Here is a 22391-nt window from a genome sequence, read left to right as displayed (position 1 = left end):
AATGACCATATTTCTTACTGAAGAAGGTAAAACCTGCCTTGTCTCCTTGCTTTACCCTCCACCCGTCAGCCAACCCGAGCTCATGCATCATACTAATCATCCCACGGCGAATATTGGGGTTTCCAACATAATGGCTATTATTGGATCTATCCCGAGTAGGGTTAAGAAGGACATTAAAGTCACCGCCAATAATGATTGGGGAGGCAGTTTCTGTTAGCTTAGCCTGTAGCTTATACATATATGCTGGATCATCGAGATTTGGTCCGTAAAATGATGCTATAGATAACTCCCTCCCTTCAATTTCAATCTGTGCAATAATCCATCTACCCGACTGATCTGAGGAGACTGATTTAATACTCACTCCAGTACCTGTTCTAATTAAAATAACCACCCCTTTAGTATGACCTGCTTGCTCAGATGGATAGAACGACTCAACCCAACGGAATTTACTAAAATAAGTCCTGCTTTCCAAAAGACTCAAATGTGACTCCTGAAGGAGGAAGACCTGAGCTGTGGTTTGTTCAAGATATTTCATTACCAATCCAAGCCTCCGTGGACATCTGAGTCCATTAACATTCCATGAAATGAAATTTATAGAGCCATTCATTGTAACTGCCCCTTTAGCTGAGCTTTATTCAGGTATTCCATAAGCTGCTTACTTATAACTAAATTTACCAGGTTTCTTTGAGAATGAGGATATTTTTTTGAATTTTTTCCCCTTGCAACCCCACCTGTGCCCCCTATCCCTCCACTACCCCCCCTTACACCCGTGCCCCTATCCTGCCCCAATACCCCTACCTTACTACCCTGGGAAACCCTCCCGTCTCTTCTGTGCATAAGCTCTTAGGGCAAGACCCCCCTGACACTATATGAACATAGATAAACAAAAAATTTATATTAATTTCCTGAACCTCTCTGTGAGATACTTAGCAGGAAATATGTGTAAGGATGACGATTGTTGACAAATTCTTACTAGGAAGCTTCTCCCTCTTTTCCGCTTCTTATTTTCCGGATAAGGTCATCTACTTCCTCAATCTGATGTGTATTATACATGTGGTTATTCCACATTATTCGTAGAAGAGCCGGGAATCTCAATTGAACCTTAACACCAAGGGCGCTTAAAATTGTCATCCTTTTACCAAGTTCCCATTGTCTCATGGCCGTGATATGGGAGATATCAGACCTAATGGTATAAGAATACGGGCTGGAGTATAAGCTGCACTTCACTGGACCTGTTTTCAACGCTAGAGATAAAATTTTCTCTTTGGATGTATAGGTAAGAAAGTTCACCAGGGGTTTTCCTCGGTTTAGGCCTAGTAGGATTCCTTCTGTAGGGATCTCGGTGAACTCGTTGTATATCAGAGGATAGATCCAGATCTGGTACATCCTTGAGGATTGTTCAATTTAGGAGTGCTATCACAAATTCTTTTATATCGCTACCCTCCAAGTCCTCCGGGACATTCAAAATTTTCAGATTGTTCTTCCTGGCATGGTTCTCGAGCCGTTCAATATTATCTTTTAATTCTTTATTTTGGAGGGCTAACTTATCCATTTCGGCTGTGGAGCTGTGTAAGGCTTCCCTTAACTTGGGGATTTCCCCTTCCAGAGTATCAGTCCTCTTAGAGACCTCTTCAATCTTTTGCGCCAAGACCTCACATGAAGATTTAATATCGGCTTGGTTAGTCTCGGAAATTGAAAATCTCTTTCCAATGTCCTCCTTTAAGGCCAATAATATATCCACTAATGCCCCAACTCCTTCATTCCTATCCCTAGGAGCTTCACATTCTAATAGACTGGGCATTTCAGCAACAAACATCGGTGTTGTCGCGACTGGATCGAGTTCCATTGTTGTTTTGACTGTCTCTGGGGAGGTCTCCTGATTTTCGCAGCTGGCGGGGCTGCCCAGGGTTTCTAAGGCCGAATATCTATTTGACACACTGACCGAGGGGTGTATGTCCCGGGCCTCTATTAAGGGTACTACACTGTCCCCCTCAGCTAATATCAACTGAGTATCGTTCTCGGATTGTAAAGTCCGTTTGGTAGGGGAAGCCATAATACTTTTATTGACTACTTCTTTACCTCTATCTAAAGGGTTAGATAACACCTTATAAAAGGACTTTAAAGAGGGAGTCACTTTGACTTTAGACAGAGGAACTTTCTTTCCCCTACCTCTTCCTTTCCCTCCTTCTCCAGAGGGACCCTCCGTGGCCGCTTTTTTCTCTCCCTGCCTAGCAGAGATTTTGATCTTAACAGCGGGAGCAGCACTAGTATTAGGGTAAGCAGAATCCGTATTTATATCCAACCTCACTGCTCTATTTCGCAGAGTATATCTACTGACCGGAGTTATAATGTTGACGTTATTAGTATTTAAAGTAGAACCCTGTGTGAAATAACACTACAGAGGGCGCTCTGGAGGCCACGCCCCCTGCTATCCATACAATCTCGAAGTACAATGTTTGGAATATTAGCTCCACTCACTTCCTTAAGAGCAACCCAACCAAGTTTCAAAGAAGCCAAAAATATACCGCTCCTCAAGGAATCGATTTCCTGAGCTTCCTGAGCTTCAATTGTGGGAATGACCTCACCTCGAGCCTTCCGTCTCCCCCAGCACACCAGCCCGCTCGCATACCAGGTCTTCCTCCTCCACTCGCCGTAGCCGTAGCCGGGCTTGCTGGTTCTGTCTCTGCCTCTGCCGGGATTAGCCCGGAACTGAAGCTCCGAGGCGCACTTCCTCCACTCCCGTACTGCACCGCCCAGCCTAAGCTGCGAGATCTCCGGTGGCTCCGCAAGCACCATCCAGGTATCGTAAATCAAAGAAATGAATATTTAGAATAGGGAGAGCTTTCAAAACATTCCGTAAGAACGGAAAAAATACATCTTACGTGTTTCACTTAGGTCCAGGAACGAGTGTCAGGGGAGCTCCGCCACGGCCGTTAGCTTCCGCTCCCCCTCAGTAGACAATGGTTAAAGGATGTGTGCAAGTGGTCACTTGCATATGGGGTTCACATGAAACCGTTCAGCAAAGACTAGAAATTGGAAGAGGACATTTGCATTTGGAGAGACTTATGTAGGGAACTACAAACTGCAGATTTGAATGCAAATAATCTAAGAGACTCAGATGCTAGCAAGAGAGGGTCAATTAGTGAGAGTAGTGATGATTTATAACACTGCTATGTATAAGCCTCCCTGACAGCCATAAGTAGTTTTAAATGCACGACTATGATTATTGTAATTATAGATATTTGACTCTCATGTGTCACTGGTGCTTGTGGTTTATTGAACATATGCTGATATGAAGTTGTTGTCCATACATGTCCACCCACTGTGTTATCACAAAATGAAAAATAAAGTTTGAAAAAAAATCTTGTGGTGTAAAAATCATTAAAAAATGTACTCAACTACCTCGGTACTACCAAGAACTCTCAAGTGGAAGCAAAACGATCAGTCAATCATCACTAAGGATCATAATGCACTTTGACCTTTCTCAAAAACACAGCTATAACAAAACAACATTTTAAAAGAATTAATACCATAATAAACAATATTATATCATTAGAAAGAAAAATGTTTTTGAAAAAAAATACAAATTCAATCACAAAAACAAAGGCTTAAAATTATTTCTATACAAAACTAACTTAATCTACACAAATCTTAGAAATTCAAAAGTTATAGTCCTAGCTTAGGGCCTGATTTAGATGTTGGCGGGCCGCAATAGAGTGGCCTTTTTTGGCGGCCTTCTAGCCTGCCAACCTGGCGATATGCACGCCCTACTTAGATGTTGGCTGGGAATGGGAGAGAAGACTGCCACGGTCCAGGATTCCTACCCTCTACATGTGGATCTGGGTTGTTTCTAAGGGAAATCAAGCAGGATTCCCTCCTACTTCGAGTTGGCAGAAAGGTAAGAAAAGGGGTGAATGCTCACCTTTTCTGGGGGTACACAATGCGGTTTCCTCCTCTTTGCCGTTGTCCAGGTCCCGCCCTGTCATTCTGCACCCTGACCGCGATGGATCGGCACCCCGTTTTGTCAGAATCGAAGTTAGGTGTTCGTGGTGTGTTCATGTATACATTGCATGGTGTGTGTATGTTGGTTGTGTGAACAGCAGTATGTGCATATTAAGATCACTACACATATCCTACACACACATATGTACACATACAGTCAACATCCAAATCTGCTCAGCGGGACCCTATCGTCGAGACGGCAACGGCGAATGGTTCGCCAGTACAGAAGACTGCCACTGTGGTGGTCTTCTATGCATCACATATACATTTAAATACGGAGGGCTGAAGACCGTTGGCTCAACAGAATACTCAGTCCCGCCGCCATGGTGAACCAGCAGTCATACTGCCAAGGTCAAATCAGGCCCTTAGTTATAAATTGCGCCTGCCCAAAACATACCATAACTCGCATACCTCTGTACACCATGCTGTCAACTCAATAGCCAGACTAACACAAGTATAATTTGGACCTCTATCATGCACAATGTTTCATAAATAATATGAATTGAGATGTCATGAGTGTTGTTATATATGCTATGATTTAGCATGCTATAAGTGATGTACTATGAAAGGGTATAAGCAGTGCATGGAGACTCATCACTCAGAAAAAGCCACTAGTGGTACATTGTAAAAGTGAGTTTGTAGTGTACATCCTCATATACCTGTGCCCCAAAATATATATTAGTAGTACAATTTTACAGGTCCATAAGCGAATTATTCAACATGTGCGAGCCATAAAAAATATTGATAAGAGTTACCAAGTAGCACGTCACTATCAATGCTGGTGATTTCAGATATTTGTTTCATCATTGACTTAGTGCCCAGGAACCCTAACAGGGGCAATAAAAAGAAGCAATTGCTTAGACTGGAGTCTTGTTACATCCTGGAACTTAAATAAGGATCTAATTACTCTCTTGTGAGACTCTAAGACTCCCAGAACTTTACAGCCATTTGCTAAGGTGTGGGTAAAGATACAAGCTCAAAGGCAATAGCACACTAATAAATATTGAATAAGCCCACTTGGCCTCATTTTGAGTAAAATTTGTGAATGTGAAAAGGTCAGCCATTTTTTAGGCCTTTATTTGGAATGGTTTTACTTTTCGAGTTAACATGGATTTTGTCAAAGTGAACAGAAATTATTTTTTTTGACTGATGATCTAATTTTTGATTTATGCCACATAGTATATTGAATTAATTTTAAGACACACAGTCTTCTATGTTTGGAAAGCCCATAAGGGCTGAACTTTTTACTTATTACGAATAAGACTCATCATCAGTTCAAAATGCATGGCAGCCTTTATACATGCTTCATTTTGTCATGTTTTGATTTATTGTGTTGATGAATTATGTTTAATACTTGAAGAGTATAGCACTTGTTAATTAATTGACGAATCACATTTCATAATTCACACTGCCATCCACAATGAATTGGTTCTAAAAAGTGTTAATTTTCAAGAATCAATATGAAGAAAACATTGCATTATGTATAATATTTCTTTAAGGGATTTACAAAATGTGGCCCACTGTTACCTTTATTTGGAACCTTTCATCATTGTTATTTTAAATGTTACAAACTAAAAACAGCGGCAGGTAGAACAATTCGTACCTCCCCCTAGTCCTTAGAGTTGTATGCAGTGCACACCATATTAGTATCCACCGCCTCTATCTACCTCTGCAATGCTGATAACACAATTCTATAAACATAGTGGTGCACCCATACAGTAAGAAACTCAAATGAAATCATCTGACTTTTTTGTTTCTTCTTTATTTCATACTCATAATAGTTCATAAATCACCCAGTAGATCTCCTCATAATTGGATAAGGCCTCATTGTCTTCTATCCCACTATGCAGTTCTTCAATTAGTAGATTGAAGAGCATATATCTTCTACACAAATCCTCAAATCCAGGACCAGGCAAACCACATCATGGACACCTAATAAGCAAATTGAAACAATAAAAAATATATTAACCTAATACTCACACCCTAACAATCAAATATACTCCGCAGTTTAAAGTTCCCCTCATGAAAACATCACCCACAGTGGTAAGGTTGGGGCTGCTGGAACTAAAAAATCACTATAATATAGGCTTATAACCACCTACTCTCCAAACCTTACATACCAACAAACTTAAAAACGTTCTACATCCAAACGCCCCAATGATCCCACTCTATGAGCTCACAAGTGAACAGTGCAAAAAAACATTCTCAAACCAAGTGTTCATTAATCAGACATTGAAGCAACAGAGATCTACGTCCCTCCCCAAACAAACACCCAACACGTAAGCAACACACAACACCAACTGTCCAGAGAGCCATTCCAAAACCAAGCATCCCAATAATCCCACACTAACAATTTACATATCCACTATACAACTAGCCATTCTCAAACCAAATGTCTAATGCACAAATATTGTAGCTTACCCGAGTTTGTGTTCCACACCCAACAGACACCCAACACATAACTAGCACACAACAAAGACTGCTAACCCTTACATATCACAACACAGATTCATTGTACAACCAAACGTCCCACTTGATCCCATACCTGAATTCATGTTCCACACCAGACAGGCACCCAACATGTAAAAAGCATAGGACAAAGAACGTCATCTTAAATAGCTGTAGTCCAATATCAATCATACAGAACACTGTAAGAATTAACCGCAGCTCAGACCATATTGTTCATTTATTGCTATCTGCCCTATTGCAGTGCCTAAAATCTCATTATAACATTGTAGTACCGCATAAGTCAACCCAATCATTCAACATAATTTATAAAATAAATAAAAAAAACAAATTTCCATTAGCAAAGTATCACACAGCAAAGACTCCAAATACATCAACATTTCTCTCTTGAATTGCTTGATGCTAAATATTAATCATGCCAAGCACCTGTAATGGCTAACCGCAACTCCAAACATAACATTCAGTTACTATTCTCTGCCATCTTGTAATGGCCAAAGTCTCATTATAACTTATTATCATAATTTATAAATCAAGCCAATCATTAATCATAATTTCTAAAACAATAAAATATATATATATTTATTAACAAAGTACCACCGAATGTTTCAAACCCCTGGATTCTAATAATATTTACACCTTAAATCTTACACTATTCCAACAGATTTGTTTAAAAAAAAGAACATCTTTACACCAAAAAAGAGGAGGGACCACATTATAACCTTATATGGTTGTGATTTTAAAACAAAGAATTTTCAAGAGGAACAGCCACCAACAATTGTGCAGCTAACCAAACCTATCCATTTCCCAATCGAAAACACAATGATATTAAATCACCCTCTAATCGGGCCAACATTTAGTTAAAAAAAATCCTGGGTTGAAACGGTAACTAATCGCTATACTACAGAGAAGGAACATTGATGTAGTATAAAAGGCAACAATATCCAAGTCCAAAGGATAATAATACCATGATCCTAACCCCTAATTAAATTGCATACATTATTATCGCAAATTATGGTCTATAGCTTTCAGCAAAGTATATAGCATTAATCTCTAGATATTTGAAATCTGAATATCAACACAGAAAAACCATGATTTATAAATATAGTGTAAATACATCTTGTCCTCCATGCTTATGTATCAAAAATGATCAAATACAAAACGCCTTATCCTTCAAAATAACAGAGCCCATCAGTCATTTTCATAAAAGATAATGGAATTTGCCATCTGTGGTATGACCCTTGTCACTAGACTTTCAATGACATTTCCATTATGCTTCATTGCGTCTAAGGAGCAGATATTTGTCCCCACCATGTCTATTATCTACTATATGGTCAATTCCATTAAACCATATTCTGAAGTCACCTACATGTTTTTCTCTACAGTGGTGTGTCATGGAGTATTTCATTTATCAAATTAAGTGCTCTTAAAATTTCCTGAATTCAAGACTTTAAAGGGCGGACAGTACTATCCACATAGATTAAATTGCACTCACAGCCAATTACATATGTTACAAATTTTGTATTGTAATTAATGTGATGTTTTTTATCGTATACTCATTCTGTGTTTCAAGAATATTTTTGCCAAATTTTCACACATTAGTCATTGCATATGAAACAAAAACAATAGACGAGGGAGTACAGAATATAGTGCAATTCATCTTGCACAACAAAACCCTACCTAACAAATTCACAGGACTTGTATCGCACACAACAAAGCGGTGTATTTCAGAGAATTTCCCTATGCTAACTATCACAGGTTCTGTAAGATAATTGCAGTCTATTTCTTTCAACACATTATAAAGCATTAATCTTTAGATATTTGAGATCTGACTATCAACATAATGAAACAATCATGTATAGATATAATGCAAAATTCATCTTGTCCTCCATGGTTATGTATGTATCAATAATGATCAAATCCAAAACGATATATCCTTCAAAACAACCGAGCCAGTAAGGTTTTTTCCTAAAAAATAATGGAATTTGCTATTTGTGTTATGACTCTTGTCAATAGACCTTAAGCAACATATCCACATTTAAAGAGCAGTTCTATATCCCCACCACATCCATTGCCTACTCTATGGCCAATCCCATTAAACCATATTCTGAAGTCGCTTCCATGTTTTTCTCTAAAATGGTGTGTCACGGGGTATTTCATAGCTCCCTTTCTCGGTGCTGTTACGAATTTCACATTGCAAATAATGTTATGATTTATATTGTATACTCATCCTGTGTTATACAAGAAATATATTATCTAGTTTTTGCCAACTTTGCACACAGTACATTCATTCCATACAAAGACCCAATGGAAGAGGGGGTAACCAGGTATTTAATTCCCGAAAAGGAGTCACATAACTTGGACAAAGTAAATCTTTTATGGATATACCCTTTGTAAAAATTATATTGGGATTCAACTAAATGTCCTCCTTAATTCTGGGAACCTTCAGTAACAAGTGCCATTTTTTTTTTTAAATCTTATAAATCCTATCACTATATATTGTATATTTACTGATAAAGGTTAGTTGGCCATATTTTGAATCCTTTGAGACATACTTCTTTTTTTGCGTAACAGCTCTAATAACCTTCTGTATTTTCTTTCAGCCTGTTTCAAGAACTTTTCATCATACCCTTTTGCCTTAAACATTGTCACCCTTTTAATATTGGCCTTATAAGTCTCAGATTTGTTTCAGTTGCGCCTAATGTGGACCATTTTTTCATATGATTTAGAATAAGCACTTGATGTGTGAAATACTGTTGAGTGCTGTCACCCCTCTGAATATGGTGCAATAAATTACACCCACATCAATATAAAACTGGAAATCCAAAAAATCTATTTTCTCCTTAATTGATTACTTTTTTACAAAATGGACAATGGTATCCTTAAATTCAGGGTACTGGGATGGGCTCCAGGTTTGCGCGCCCTTATGCCAGACTTTTAATGGGCTGGTATGAGCAGGAGCATGCGTGGAGTTGATATGCCTCCTCCTGGATGGAATATATAGTCTTTTGAGAGAATTATATATGTAAATGACATCATTGTGTTGTTGACTGTGTCAGGGGACCAATTAAATGAGTTCCACAGATACCTTAATGATAACCCATTCAACATCAAACTCACAATACATTATAGTAAGAAGATAATAGATTTGTTGGATCTCCAGTTCTATATTGAAGTGTAATTAAGAGCACCATAGTCAGAAAGATGGCCGTGATGGAGCGGGTAGTACAAAATGTTGTATACCCCCCTAATTTGCATGTTCATACTAATTAGAATAATCTATTAATTGTAATAATATTAATGTGTTTGCATGTAGTTTAATCAACATTACTGATGTAAGAAATATACGCGGGATTTGCATTTGGCATGGCTAAAATAATTTGTAAATTAACCTACGTACGCATACTAATGCTAGAAAAATAGAATATTGCATGATATATGTTGCTTTTGTGAAGTTATTGTATGTTGCACCAGATGACATCAATGGGTGAATATAAACGCTTTAAATGTTGCTATACGCCCGATAATTACAAACACATAGGGGAATTAGTGTGGGTTTAACATTTTATTCGGTATTTCTATGTTTTAATTACTTTTTGTGTTTGTTTCGCTTAAGTTGACTGTTGGGCCTAAAATCAAGTGTGCCACGGTGTAATGGCCACCGTTCCACGAGGTTTCGGGTGAAGTGTGCCTGCGCCACCACATGTACCAGTGGCCTCGACATGACCTTAGCCTTCCTGTGCACAAGCAAGGACACAATGGGACGCTCGCCAGAATTTAAACAAAGGACTTATGCAAGAAACCGGATGGATCATGTCCTATGACCCAAGCCCCTAAAACTGTGTGAAATTTCACCGGATGATCTCAACCAACCAGTCGAAAGAGCCCAAATTAAGAAAATGTTACATCTTGACATTACTTTTATTATAAAAGACGGTAGAATAGAGAGGAAAAAAAGCTGCTGTTTAGTCTACTGCTGAATGGTATATTTCCATGTTGACGGAGACGACGGTGACGTGACGAGACAGCTGTATTCCTGAATCTTTGACAGACTGAATCGCTGCCCAATTTCTTGATGAACTGAAGACTCTCTAATTGATGGGCATTGATCGATGGATGCTTGCACGTCTCTGGTCCTTGACCCAATCATTGGGACTGTAGCGTGCTGCATGAAGAACTTTCGATTTCTGACAAACTGACGACCAAAATTGATAACTTAGAGGATGACTGATAGCCAGATTAGGTAAATATGATGTTCTGTGCTTGCATAACTCTTGCATTATTTAGATAAACAAAATTATTGATTGACAAGAAACTTTGTTTGGTCGTTTATTGAGAGGGGATAGATCAGGATTTGAATGTGTTTTAGAAGGGATTAAAATCACCACTCCAATCCAACTAAATGATCTATCGATCATTGTGGAAGGAGTATCTTAGGGTTCAGGTCTAAGATGTACAGGAATGAAGTTATTTAGTGTATAGATATGTAAATAACTTTTCCTTTATAGGTCATAAGATATTCCTTTCATGTCAGCGCTTGGACCAATCATCCCTCCCATAAGAGTAGATAAATGAGAAAGTTAAGTATGAGTGTTGGTGTTATGGGCCCCACCAATGAATGTATTGAGAGAATGTGTTAGTATGGTATTTGGTCTGTGACGAAGGGAGGATTTTCGTACCGGGTTTGTTCAGATTCCCGTTACCCAGGTTTCCGTGCTACAGCAGTTTTTCTGGTAGCAGGAGGATGGTTTTTATTGTTTTGGTTTGGTGATTATTGCTTGTAAATTGCTTATTGATTTATTGGTTATTGATTGATATTGGTTTATGTATTAACACTCTATGTTGAGTCGCGTCGAGTTATATGTTGTTTGCACGGCTTCTGGGATGTAGGAAGTCGGAAGTTTGTAACGGTTCCGTAGTAGAGCAGAGGTAAACGCTGCTCTCGGGAAAGACGGAATTGTTGTTACCCTGTAGGTACATGGGGAAACGTGTGACGATTGAAATTGCACGACGCATTGTCTGGGTTCGATTCTGTAGCATCGTCGTGTGTTGCCATTAGAGACATTTTCTGTATGAGAGAAGTGTGCACATGATTGCGAAGGTCACCTGTGAAATTTTGGTCTTAGGTACCAAGAGGCCAGAAGGTACTCTGATAACGCTTATCACTGGAAAGGTAACAGGTGTTCATTTAGCTTGCTAGAAGGATAAAGTAGAGGGAAGTGCTACTTTGTTAACGAGTGTCATAATTCTGTAGTAGGACAGACTGTTCGCTGTTCTCGGGAAAGGCAGAATTCTGTGTGAATGTACCGCATTTTTCTGTGTGAAAGTGCGTGAATGAAAAAGACTTTCGAGTTAATTGCGAAACTCTGGTTTTATTTCTCAGGAGCATTGGGTCTCCAACTAGGTGTCTTAATTCTGGAGAAACAGTTAGCTGATGCTTGCTAGAAGGGTAAGGTAGAGGGACGTGCTACTTTATCAACGGAAGTAACAATTCCGTAGTAGGGCAGAGGTAAGCGCTGCTCTCGGGAAAGACGGCATTCTTGTGAGAAAGGTCTTTTTAACTATTCTTTGGTTAGCGAAGCGGACAATGGTGGCGTTTTTATGTTGTTACTTACAGATTTGTAAATTTGAAGAACGTAAAAGGCTTACCGAGAGGATTTTGTAAAGGAGGGGTCAGTAGAAGCAGGAGTAAGAGCTGCGGCTGCTGACGTCAAGACGACCGCGCTGGGATTGGCTAGTCAGTTAGAGACGAAGACGCTACTGATTAGTGCGTTAGTGTGAGTCGCGCTAGGAGTGGAGAATTACAGGGTGACGTAGACGTTCCGGATTGGTGCGTTAGTGTAAGTCGCACTGAGATTGGAGAATTGCAGAAGTGGCAAAGACGCTCCGGATTTGTGCGTTAGTGTGAGTTGCGCTACGATTGGTCAGAACAACGGTACAGTCGTAAGGAAAACCTAGCAATACACAAAAAACAAAAAAATGTATTACGATTCACCAGAAAAGGAGAAAAAGTCCTATTTTGGGAGAATTAAGAAGTAGTTTAAAAAGGACAAACCGATTGTGACTAGGGAGGGGCAGTTACTTCCGCCACCGAAAACCCCCGCATCCTTCATGGTTGCGAAATACGGATATCATACTTGTATTTGGTTAGACAATTGGGTGAAATACACTAAGGATGACGGAGTCTTGGCATTTCCAGAGCATGGTTTGTTTAATTTAGCAATTTTGAGAAATTTGAGAGAAAGAATGATGAGCCTAGAACCAAGACCTAGACAAACAAAGTTTGAGGCATTGACCGAATAGGAAGATGAGATGCATGACAGAGAGACAGAGGAGTGGCGGAAGATATAAGTACATGTTTGGCAGATATGGGCATGACACTCATGATGATAGAATGAGAAGGTGGCGGATTGCGAGTACGACTGAAGGTCTGTTTCCTGTGAGAACTGCTGAAGAAGTTGGAGGTAGAAAATGTACAGAAGAAAGACATAATGTTGAATCAAGAGGGTATGGAATAAATGAATCGGAGGATGATGTTCTTGATTCCATGTTTTATAAAACTCCACCTCCGTATCAACCAGATTCTGAGATGATGACACCAAGTGCCCCAATGAGAGAAACTTTGCGAATTATTAAGACTGAACCAGTTCCCCTAGAATTAGAGAAAAATAATGCCGTCAGTGAGACAGAGAAAAAATCAGAGGATAAAATATGTGGGGAAAATTCGGCAGAATTAGAAAAAACAACTTTAGAATTAACTGAAAAGATAAAAGAATTAACTAAACATTTAGAAGCTGTAACTGTTCCAGTGACTATAAGCCCTGTAATGCCTATTTTTGATAAACAGAAAGATAGTGAATATTGTTTAACAGTTCCTTATAATAGCAATAAACAGATTGAGAAGCCAAAACAGAGCCTAAATGAAAATTCATGCAGACAGACAATGAGTATGATCGAACCAAATGTTTCGAGTAACCCATTTATAGGCCCAAATGTAGCACAAAGACATACAATGACAATGGAATCAATATTGGAGACACAAAGGTATTCAGAACGGAGTAATGTAGAGAAACCAGTAGGTCCATCTTCAGAAGAATAGAGCGAATGGTTGAGAAGTTTGCAGAGAAAAGACACAGAATCCCAATCAATAGATGTGGCCAAATTATGAATGGTACTGGAAGAGTTAATAGTAGGAACTATCCCCACAGAGAAATTAAAAACTTATCAGGATGAGGAGTTACTATTTTTGTGCAAAAGTGTAACATGGAGAGCAAAAAATCTGCATGAAAGACTAGAAGAAGTAGCAAATGAAATGGGTATGGATATTGAAAAGGTAAAAGCTTTACAAAAACCAACTCAGATAGATTTTACTGCAAAAGATATTGAAAATTTGAATACCACAGGACGAATAAGTCAAATTAAGGAGATAATTATCTTGTTGAGAAAATGGGGAGATGTGGATAAATGGAGAAGTAGATGGTACCGAAAACGAGATGATGCCTCAGATAAAACATTTGCAGCATTCCCGGTGAGAGAAAAGGAAAAGGTAGTAACAGAATACCCCATGAGAGAAATTCCAGGAGGAGGATATGTACATGTTCCATGGACTAGACAAGATATTTTGTCATTTACGAATGATTTTCCTCGACTACGCAAAAAGCCTGTTGAGTGGTATAGGCAAGTGGACAGATTTGTGAAGTTATCTGAAGTATTGTGGATTGATCTGAATAGTCTATTTGACATAATAGTACCAGCAGATTTATGGACAAAGTGTAAACTCATGATAAATTGGCCAACACAGGAATACCCTAGGGATCCAAAAACAGGAGCTCCTGACCCAGAGGTTATGAAGAAATATGAACAGGTTATTGCCTTTCTGAAAAATAAAGTACCACCTAAAGAAACAGATTGGGTGAAAATAGATAGAACTCATCAAGAAAGCAAGGAGTCGGTACATGCGTATTATGAAAGGTTGATTTTGGCCTTTAAACAGTTAAGTGGTGATGAAAATTTTTGTGAAAAGGATTTAAGTCATTTTGTATACAGATTTGTATATGATCTACTCCCAGAGATTAGCGAGATGATCAAACAACATACTGCAGATTGGCAAAATAAGAAAATAGATGAAGTATTGAGGCATGCAAAATATTTCAGAGAAGGCTATGTGGGCACAAGTAAAAGTAGCAGAGACGCAGGAAGCTCAGTTAGCGGAACAAGTGAATAATACAGGCCCCAGACAAAAATTCATTCCTGGGAAAGGTAAGGGAAATTTTAATATAGAAGAAGCTAAAAAGAAACTCCTGTGTCATAATTGCGGTAGAGTAGGGCATTGGAACTCCAAGTGTAAATTTCCCCCAAGTACTAACAATGAAAATGCATCATTGAATCCACACGTGCAGAATGAGGTGAGTGGTCAACCGCAGCGACAGCAGCAGGTTGTTACCCAACAGAATCAGGTGCCAAAACCGCCTATTCCACAGAGCAAAAACTCACAGAAATACAGTAATGAGACAGGATTCTACAACGAAGAACAGGTAACTAAGCTGCTGCGTGCTAGCGCTGTTTCGCAGTATTGGCTACAACGCGATGAGAGCGATTCAGAAGAAGGTTAATGACGGTGCCGAAGGGAGGAAGAAGAGTGCGTACTTGTAGCAACTCTAGAAGTAGACCAGACAGGCCCATTTGTGGATGGGAAGATAAATAACGAAAGTATTACTTTCCTAGTCGATACTGGTGCTACTCGATCAACTGTTAGGTCAGCTGATGTTAAGAATCTTCCTCTCTCGGATGAAACAATCCAAGTAGTTGATGTATCCAACAGACAGATCAAAACATATCTTACAGAACCTGTGAAAGTTAGCATAGGGAAATTCTCTGAAATGCACCGCTTTGTTGTGTGCGATACAAGTCCTGTGAATTTGTTAGGTATTCAAAGGTGGAAAAGATCCAGTTTTTCCTGGATTATATTTTATCTGCGGGAACAAGGCATATTATCGCTTGCCAGACCATTGGTATGGCACATGTTATGTAGGCCTGGTTTTTCCAAAATATTTTCACAGGAGAAGGTGGTGTACATAGTTTAGGAAATTATTTAGCACGTGGAAAGAGAGAGTCTTGGTCAGAAATTGTAGGTGACATCTTTGGAGCATTGATACCAGCAGTGGGAATATCTCTGAATGCAAACAAAATTAGAAGATTATCAACAGTAGTGGATCGCTTGTCAACAAGCACCGCTGGAGGATTCTTATTGGTAAATACTGAAATGGTTGCCATTTGTGCCATGGTAATGCAAAATCGACTTGCCCTCGATATTTTATTGGCTAAAGAGGGTGGAGTCTGTGGAATGCTGAAAGTTCAACATTGTTGTACTGACATTCCAGATGAAAGTAAAGATTTGAAAATTTATATTAAAAATATAACTGAACTGCATGATGAAATTGCACCACTGGAGGTTGAAAGTGTTTGGGAAAAGATTGGTAGGAAAAGAATTTCTTGGTAAATCTAGGTAGTACCTTTTTAGGTGAAATCTTATTTCCATTAACATGTGTGGTTTCCTTAGTATTAATAATAAAATTAGGTTGCCTTTGTCATAAAAAGAAGAAAATTAAGAAAAAGTTAAAAAGAGAAAATTTAAGGAGAAAAGATAAGAAACAGGAGAGGGAATTTGAAGAAATAGAATTAGAAGAATGTAAGGAGAATGTATATAAGACAGCAAAAAGAGAAGAGGCTGGGGAAACTGAAATATAAATAAAGCAAGAACTCACTTCGAAATTCCATGAAAAATGAAACAAAATTTTAATGGTGTGGTGATAAAATCACCAAAGGGGGGATTGATGGAGCGCGTAGTACATAATGTTGTATACCCCCCTAATTTGCATGTTCATACTAATTAGAATATTCTATTAATTGTAATAATATTAATGTGTTTGCATGTAGTTTAATCAACATTACTGATGTAAGAAATATACGCGGGATTTGCATTTGGCATGGCTAAAATAATTTGTAAATTAACCTACGTACGCATACTAATGCTAGAAAAATAGAATATTGCATGATATATGTTGCTTTTGTGAAGTTATTGTATGTTGCACCAGATGACATCAATGGGTGAATATAAACGCTTTAAATGTTGCTATACGCCAGATAATTACAAACACATAGGGGAATTAGTGAGGGTTTAACATTTTATTCGTTATTTCCATGTTTTAATTACTTTTTGTGTTTGTTTTGCTTAAGTTTACTATTGGGCCTAAAATCAAGATGGCCACCAGTGTGCCACGGTGTAATGGCCACCGTTCCACGAGGTTTCGGGTGAAGTGTGCCTGCGCCACCACATGTACCAGTGGCCTCGACATGACCCTAGCCTTCCTATGCCCAAGCAAGGACATGATGGGACGCTCGCCAGAATTTAAACAAAGGACTTATGCAAGAAACCGGATGGATCATGTCCTATGACCTCAGCCCCTAAAACTGTGTGAAACTTCACCGGATGATCTCAACTAAACCAATCGAAAGAGTCCAAATTAAGAAAATGTTACATCTTGACATTACTTTTATTATAAAAGACGGTAGAATAGAAAGGGAAAAAAGCTGCTGTTTATTCTGCTGCTGAATGGCATATTTCCATGTTGACGGAGACGGCGTTGACGTGACAAGACAGCTGTATTCCTGAATCTTTGACAGACTGAATCGCTGCCCAATTTCTCGATGAACTGAAGATTCTTTAAAATTGATGGGCATTGATCGATGCTTGCACGTCTCTGGTCCTTGACCCAATCTTTGGGACTGTAGCGTGCTGCATGAAGACTTTTCGATTTCTGACAAACTGACGACCAAAATTGTGACTTAGAGGATGACTGATAGCAAGATTAGGTAAATATGATGTCCTGTGCTTGCATAACTCTTGCATTATTTAGATAAACAAAATTATTGATTGACAAGAAACTTTGTTTGGTCGTTTATTGAGAGGGGATAGATCAGGATTTGAATGTGTTTTAGAAGGGATTATAATCACCACTCCAATCCAACTAAATGATCTATCGATCATTGTGGAAGGAGTATCTTAGGGTTCAGGTCTAAGATGTACAGGAATGAAGTTATTTAGTGAATAGATATGTAAATAACTTTTCCTTTATAGGTCATAAGATATTCCTTTCATGTCAGCGCTTGGACAAATCATCCCTCCCGTAAGAGCAGATCAATGGGAAAGTGAAGTATGAGTGTTGGTGTTATGGGCCCCACCAATGAATGTATTGAGAGAATGTGTTAGTATGGTATTTGGTCTGTGACGAAGGGAGGATTTTGGTATGGGGTTTGTTCTGATTCCCGTTACCCAGGTTTCCGTGCTGCAGCAGCAGCAGCAGCATGCAACAGTATTGTGTATGCATCAAGTGCCCATCCTAAATCAGTTCTTGACAACATTCCATTTGGAGAAACACTCTGCATTAGGCGGAATTGCATCAAATCAAAGACTTTTAATGCTAATATTGAAAATGTGATTATGTGATTTATGGCAAGTGGGTATGATGGAAAGGTCTTGAAACAGGCTGAAAGAAAATAAAGAAGGTTACAAAAGATGTGACATTAAAAAAGAAGAATGTCTCAAAGGATTCTAAATATAGCCAACTAGCTTTTATCACTAAATATACAACATATCATGATAGGATTTATAAGATTTTTTTAAACCAAATATACAACATATCATGATAAGATTTATAAGATTTTTCCTAAATATGGGAACTTGTTATTGGAATGTCCTAGAATTAAGATGGATATTTCATTGAATCCCAATATAAATTTTACAAAGGATATATCCATAAAAGATTTACATTGTCCAAGTTATGTGACTCCTTTTAGGGAATTGAAGACCTGGTTACCCCCTCTTCCATTGTTTTTTTTGTATGGAATGAATGTACTGTGTGCAAAGTTGGCAAAAACAAGATAAGATATTTCTTGTATAACACAGGACAAGAATACAATATAAAACATCACATTGTTTGCAATTTGAAATTCGTAACAGCACCGAGAAATGGAGCTATGAAATACCCCGTGACACACCATTTTAGAGAAAAACATGGAAGCGACTTCAGAATATGGCTTAATGGGATTGGCCATAGAGTAGGCAATGGATGTGGTGGGGATATAGAACTGCTCTTTAAATGTGGATATGTTGTTTAAGGTCTATTGACAAGAGTCATAACACAAATAGCAAATTCCATTATTTTTTAGGACAAAACCTTATGGGCTCGGTTGTTTTGAAGGATATGTCGTTTTGGATTTGATCATTATTGATACATACATAACCATGGAGGACAAGATGAATTTTGCATTATATCTATACATGATTGTTTCATTATGTTGATAGTCAGATTTCAAATATCTAAAGATAAATGCTTTATAAAGTGTTGAAAGAAATAGACTGCAATTTGCTATAATAATGTAAGCAATTTTATTAGGGGTAAGGATCATGGTATTATTATCCTTTCGACTTGAATATTGTTGCCTTTTATACGTCATCAGAGTTACCTTTCTGTAGAATAGCGATTAGTTACTGTTTCTACCCAGAACATTTAATAATAAATGGTGACCCAATTGAGTGGTGGTATGATATAATTGTATTTCTGATTGAGAAATGGATAGGTTTGGTTAGCTACACAATTATTGGTGGCTGCTTCTCTTAAAGTATTTTTTTTTTAAATCACGACCGTATAAAGTTGTAATGTGGTCCCCTCTCTCTTTTGGTCAAAATATATATTTTTCAAAAACAAATCTTTTGGAATTGTGTAAGGTTCAAGGTGCGAATGATTTTGAATTGAGTTTTTTAAAAATATTTGGTGGTACATATTAGCTTTTTTAATTGTTTGAAAATTAATGATTGGTGATTGGCTTGATACATAATGTATGATAATAAGTTTTAATGACACTTTGACTATTAAAAGATGGCAGATAACTGAATGTTATGGTCAGAGTTGGGGTTAACCATCACAGGTTTTTGGCGTGATAGATATTTGGTGTTAAGCAATTTAGAAGAGAACTTTTGATATATTTGGATTCTTTGCTGTATGATATTATGCCAATAGATATATATATTTTTTTAATGATCGGGTTGACTTACCTTGTACTACAATGAGCTATAATGAGATTCTGGCCTCTACAAGACGGCGTATAAAAATAATTGAACATTATGGTCAGAGCTGAGATTAATCCTCTCAGCGTTGGGCATGATTGATACCAGCCTCAAGCTATTTAAAATGAAATTTTTTAAACATCTGATTTCTTTGCCATGTGCTTTTTAGGTCTCGCTTTTTAGGTCTCGCTGGCTCGGAGAGACATTTTGCATGCTAGTTTTCAAAGTGCTGCTGGCTGGCCTAGCGCTTGCGTTCACGCGACCGTGCACGCCCGAACCGCTAGCCTTCAGCAGCACTTTGAAAACTCGTGTGTCATCGCGATCACTTTTGCTTTCAGAGCGATCGCGATGACGCACGCTTTCAATGCTTGATTTCCTTGCGATCGATGGCACCCACGCTTAGACTTTAAACATCTTGAGCTAAAGCGCGGGTGTCACAATAGCTTTAAAAATAAAGAAATTGAAAAAATATTTACTTTTACAGCAATCGCGGCACCCGCGCTTTAGCTTAAGATGTTCAAAGCCTAAGCACGGGTGCCGTCATTGTAATAGAAAAGTAAACAAAAAAGCATGCGGCTGCCGTGCTTCACGCGGTTACGCTTGAGGTCGCAGACACAGATGCACGATTTACTTTTCTCTGAATAGTTTCAGACTGATTAAAAATAGTCGGTTGCAGAAAGGAGCCATGGTTACTAAGCAGCAATCTCCCTCCAAGACAGGACGCTTAGATAAACGAGAAGCCTCATTGTGCATTAGTGTATCCCAAAAGCCATAGAGCTCTTGGCCTATGTTCATTGGTGAAGCAACGCTGTCATGGTGGGTTGTGCCCTAACAAAAGTGAAGGAAACAGGACCCATCCCAATGGCTAGCTAGTGATAAAAGGCCGACATTGAGATGCAGTGGTCCTGCACCTCCCTTGCTATAGTCAAGTTCCAATCTCTTCATTCCCCCACCACTGCATCACTCCTCGAATAACTCCAGCTGCTCCACCTGTTTCTTGTCCTCTGTAACACGCTACTGTTCACTCTCCCCACTCCCTTTCTACCTATCCACTTTCCCTCCGCCTCTCATTTGCTATTGATGGCTATAATTCCCTAGTCCCCTCTCCCTTTTTTCCTGCATCCATCAGCACCTTTCTGTCCCCTGTATTGCTTTACCTTCCAGAGGAGTTGGCCTAACGGTTAGGGCGCTCAACCTTGGACTTGGGGGAACAGGGTTCGAGTCTCGGTAACGACGCTAAACATCCTGTGATTCTGGGCAAATCACCTAATCTCACTGTGCCTAACAAAAAAAAATTAATGTGTGTCCTCGTGTTAGGTAACTGGTTCTACTCCCTGCTGACGAGAGGCAACTACCTTGAAACACGTGTCCAGGGATGGCTAATGCGACACTTACTTTCTTCTAACACTGTGGCACAGGCGTACTCGCCGTTGCCACTACATGGACCATAGCTCCTTGGGGCAACTTGCTGGTAAGAGGAGCAGAGTGCGGCCAATTGGATGTGTTCTATGTAAAGCGTTCTGATGCCTGATTGGATTCCCGTAAGTTCACGCTATATAAGAAAAACTCTGCTAACTCTTCCCTATTCCTCTTTTTTCCTTACCTTCTTCCATTCATATGTCCATTCTACCGTCCTGTAGCTTCCACTGTATTTAGTCACTTTTTATGTTTCACCTCCCATTCTGGCCCGCAGCACCCTTCTACTATTTTTTTCTAATTCATCAGTCTAGTACCTTTTACCTCCTAGCGTTTCGATGTGCCCCATTTTACCCAGTATCTTGGTCTTCATATTTATGTAGCTGCTTTGCTCCTTTAGCTCTCTCCTCAACGTTTCCATCCACCTGTATCTAGCTACTTTACACCGCGCCGCATTTCTGCATTCATCTCCATCGAGCTGCTTTATACCTGCTCTCTCCACTCACCCCTGCATCTTCCTATCCATCTGTATCTAGCTGCTTTACACCTTTTACTCTGCGCCGCATTTCATTATCCATCTCCATCGAGCTGCTTTACACCTGCTCTCTTCACTCAATCCTTCATCTTGCTATCCATCTGTATATAGCTCTCTTCTGTCGTTAGCTCTTTCCCCTATATACCCTATTTCATCTGTATATTGCTACTTTACGCTCTCCCACATAGCCCGGTATCCGTCTGTATCTAGCAGTTTTAAATAGTTTGCTCTCGACCACTCACCTATCTTCTTCTCCATATGTTTCCCGCTATTTTCCGCCTTCCGCTCTCCGCCAGTCACCATTGATGGCACTATCCATCTTCATCGAGCCGCTTTACACGTTTTGCTTTTCTCCTCTATCCCCCTGTATCTCAGTAGCCACTTGTATCCAGCCGCTTTACACCTTTGACTCTCTTCCACATTCCCCTGTAGTCCTCTTACCTTTCTTACAATTCCCCAAGTAGCTTTACTATAACATAACACCTGACGAGAGGCAACTACCTCGAAACACGTGTCCAGGGATGGCTAACGCAACACATACTGTTCTTTTTACTCATCGTGGCATAGGCGTACCCGCCGTCGCCACTACATTTACCACAGTCCTTTGGGGCAACTTGCTGGTGTGACGAGCAGTGTGCGACCAACTTTTGCATAATTTATTATGGCTCCCTTGAGCCAACGGGCTGACGAGCCTTGGATCTGCACCTGCGCGCCATGAGAGGTACTTGACCTGTTTTAATTACATTTTGGCAGTCCACACGGCACCCCTTCACACTGACCTGCTCCCTGCTGACGAGAGGCAACTACCTCGAAACATGTGTCCAGGGATGGCTAACGCAACACATACTG

General features: G+C 39.3%; 1 protein-coding gene across 2 annotated transcripts in view; it reads right to left on the bottom strand.

Moving 5' to 3' along the window:
- LOC146799914 (NACHT, LRR and PYD domains-containing protein 12-like) overlaps positions 1-22391 on the bottom strand; it is a 1343351-nt gene that overhangs the window by 594606 nt on the left and 726354 nt on the right. The window lies entirely within an intron of this gene.

Source organism: Triturus cristatus, chromosome 8 (genome assembly GCF_964204655.1).
Source record: "Triturus cristatus chromosome 8, aTriCri1.1, whole genome shotgun sequence".
Lineage (NCBI taxonomy): Eukaryota > Metazoa > Chordata > Amphibia > Caudata > Salamandridae > Triturus > Triturus cristatus.
This window is presented reverse-complemented; position numbering and strand designations above follow the sequence as displayed.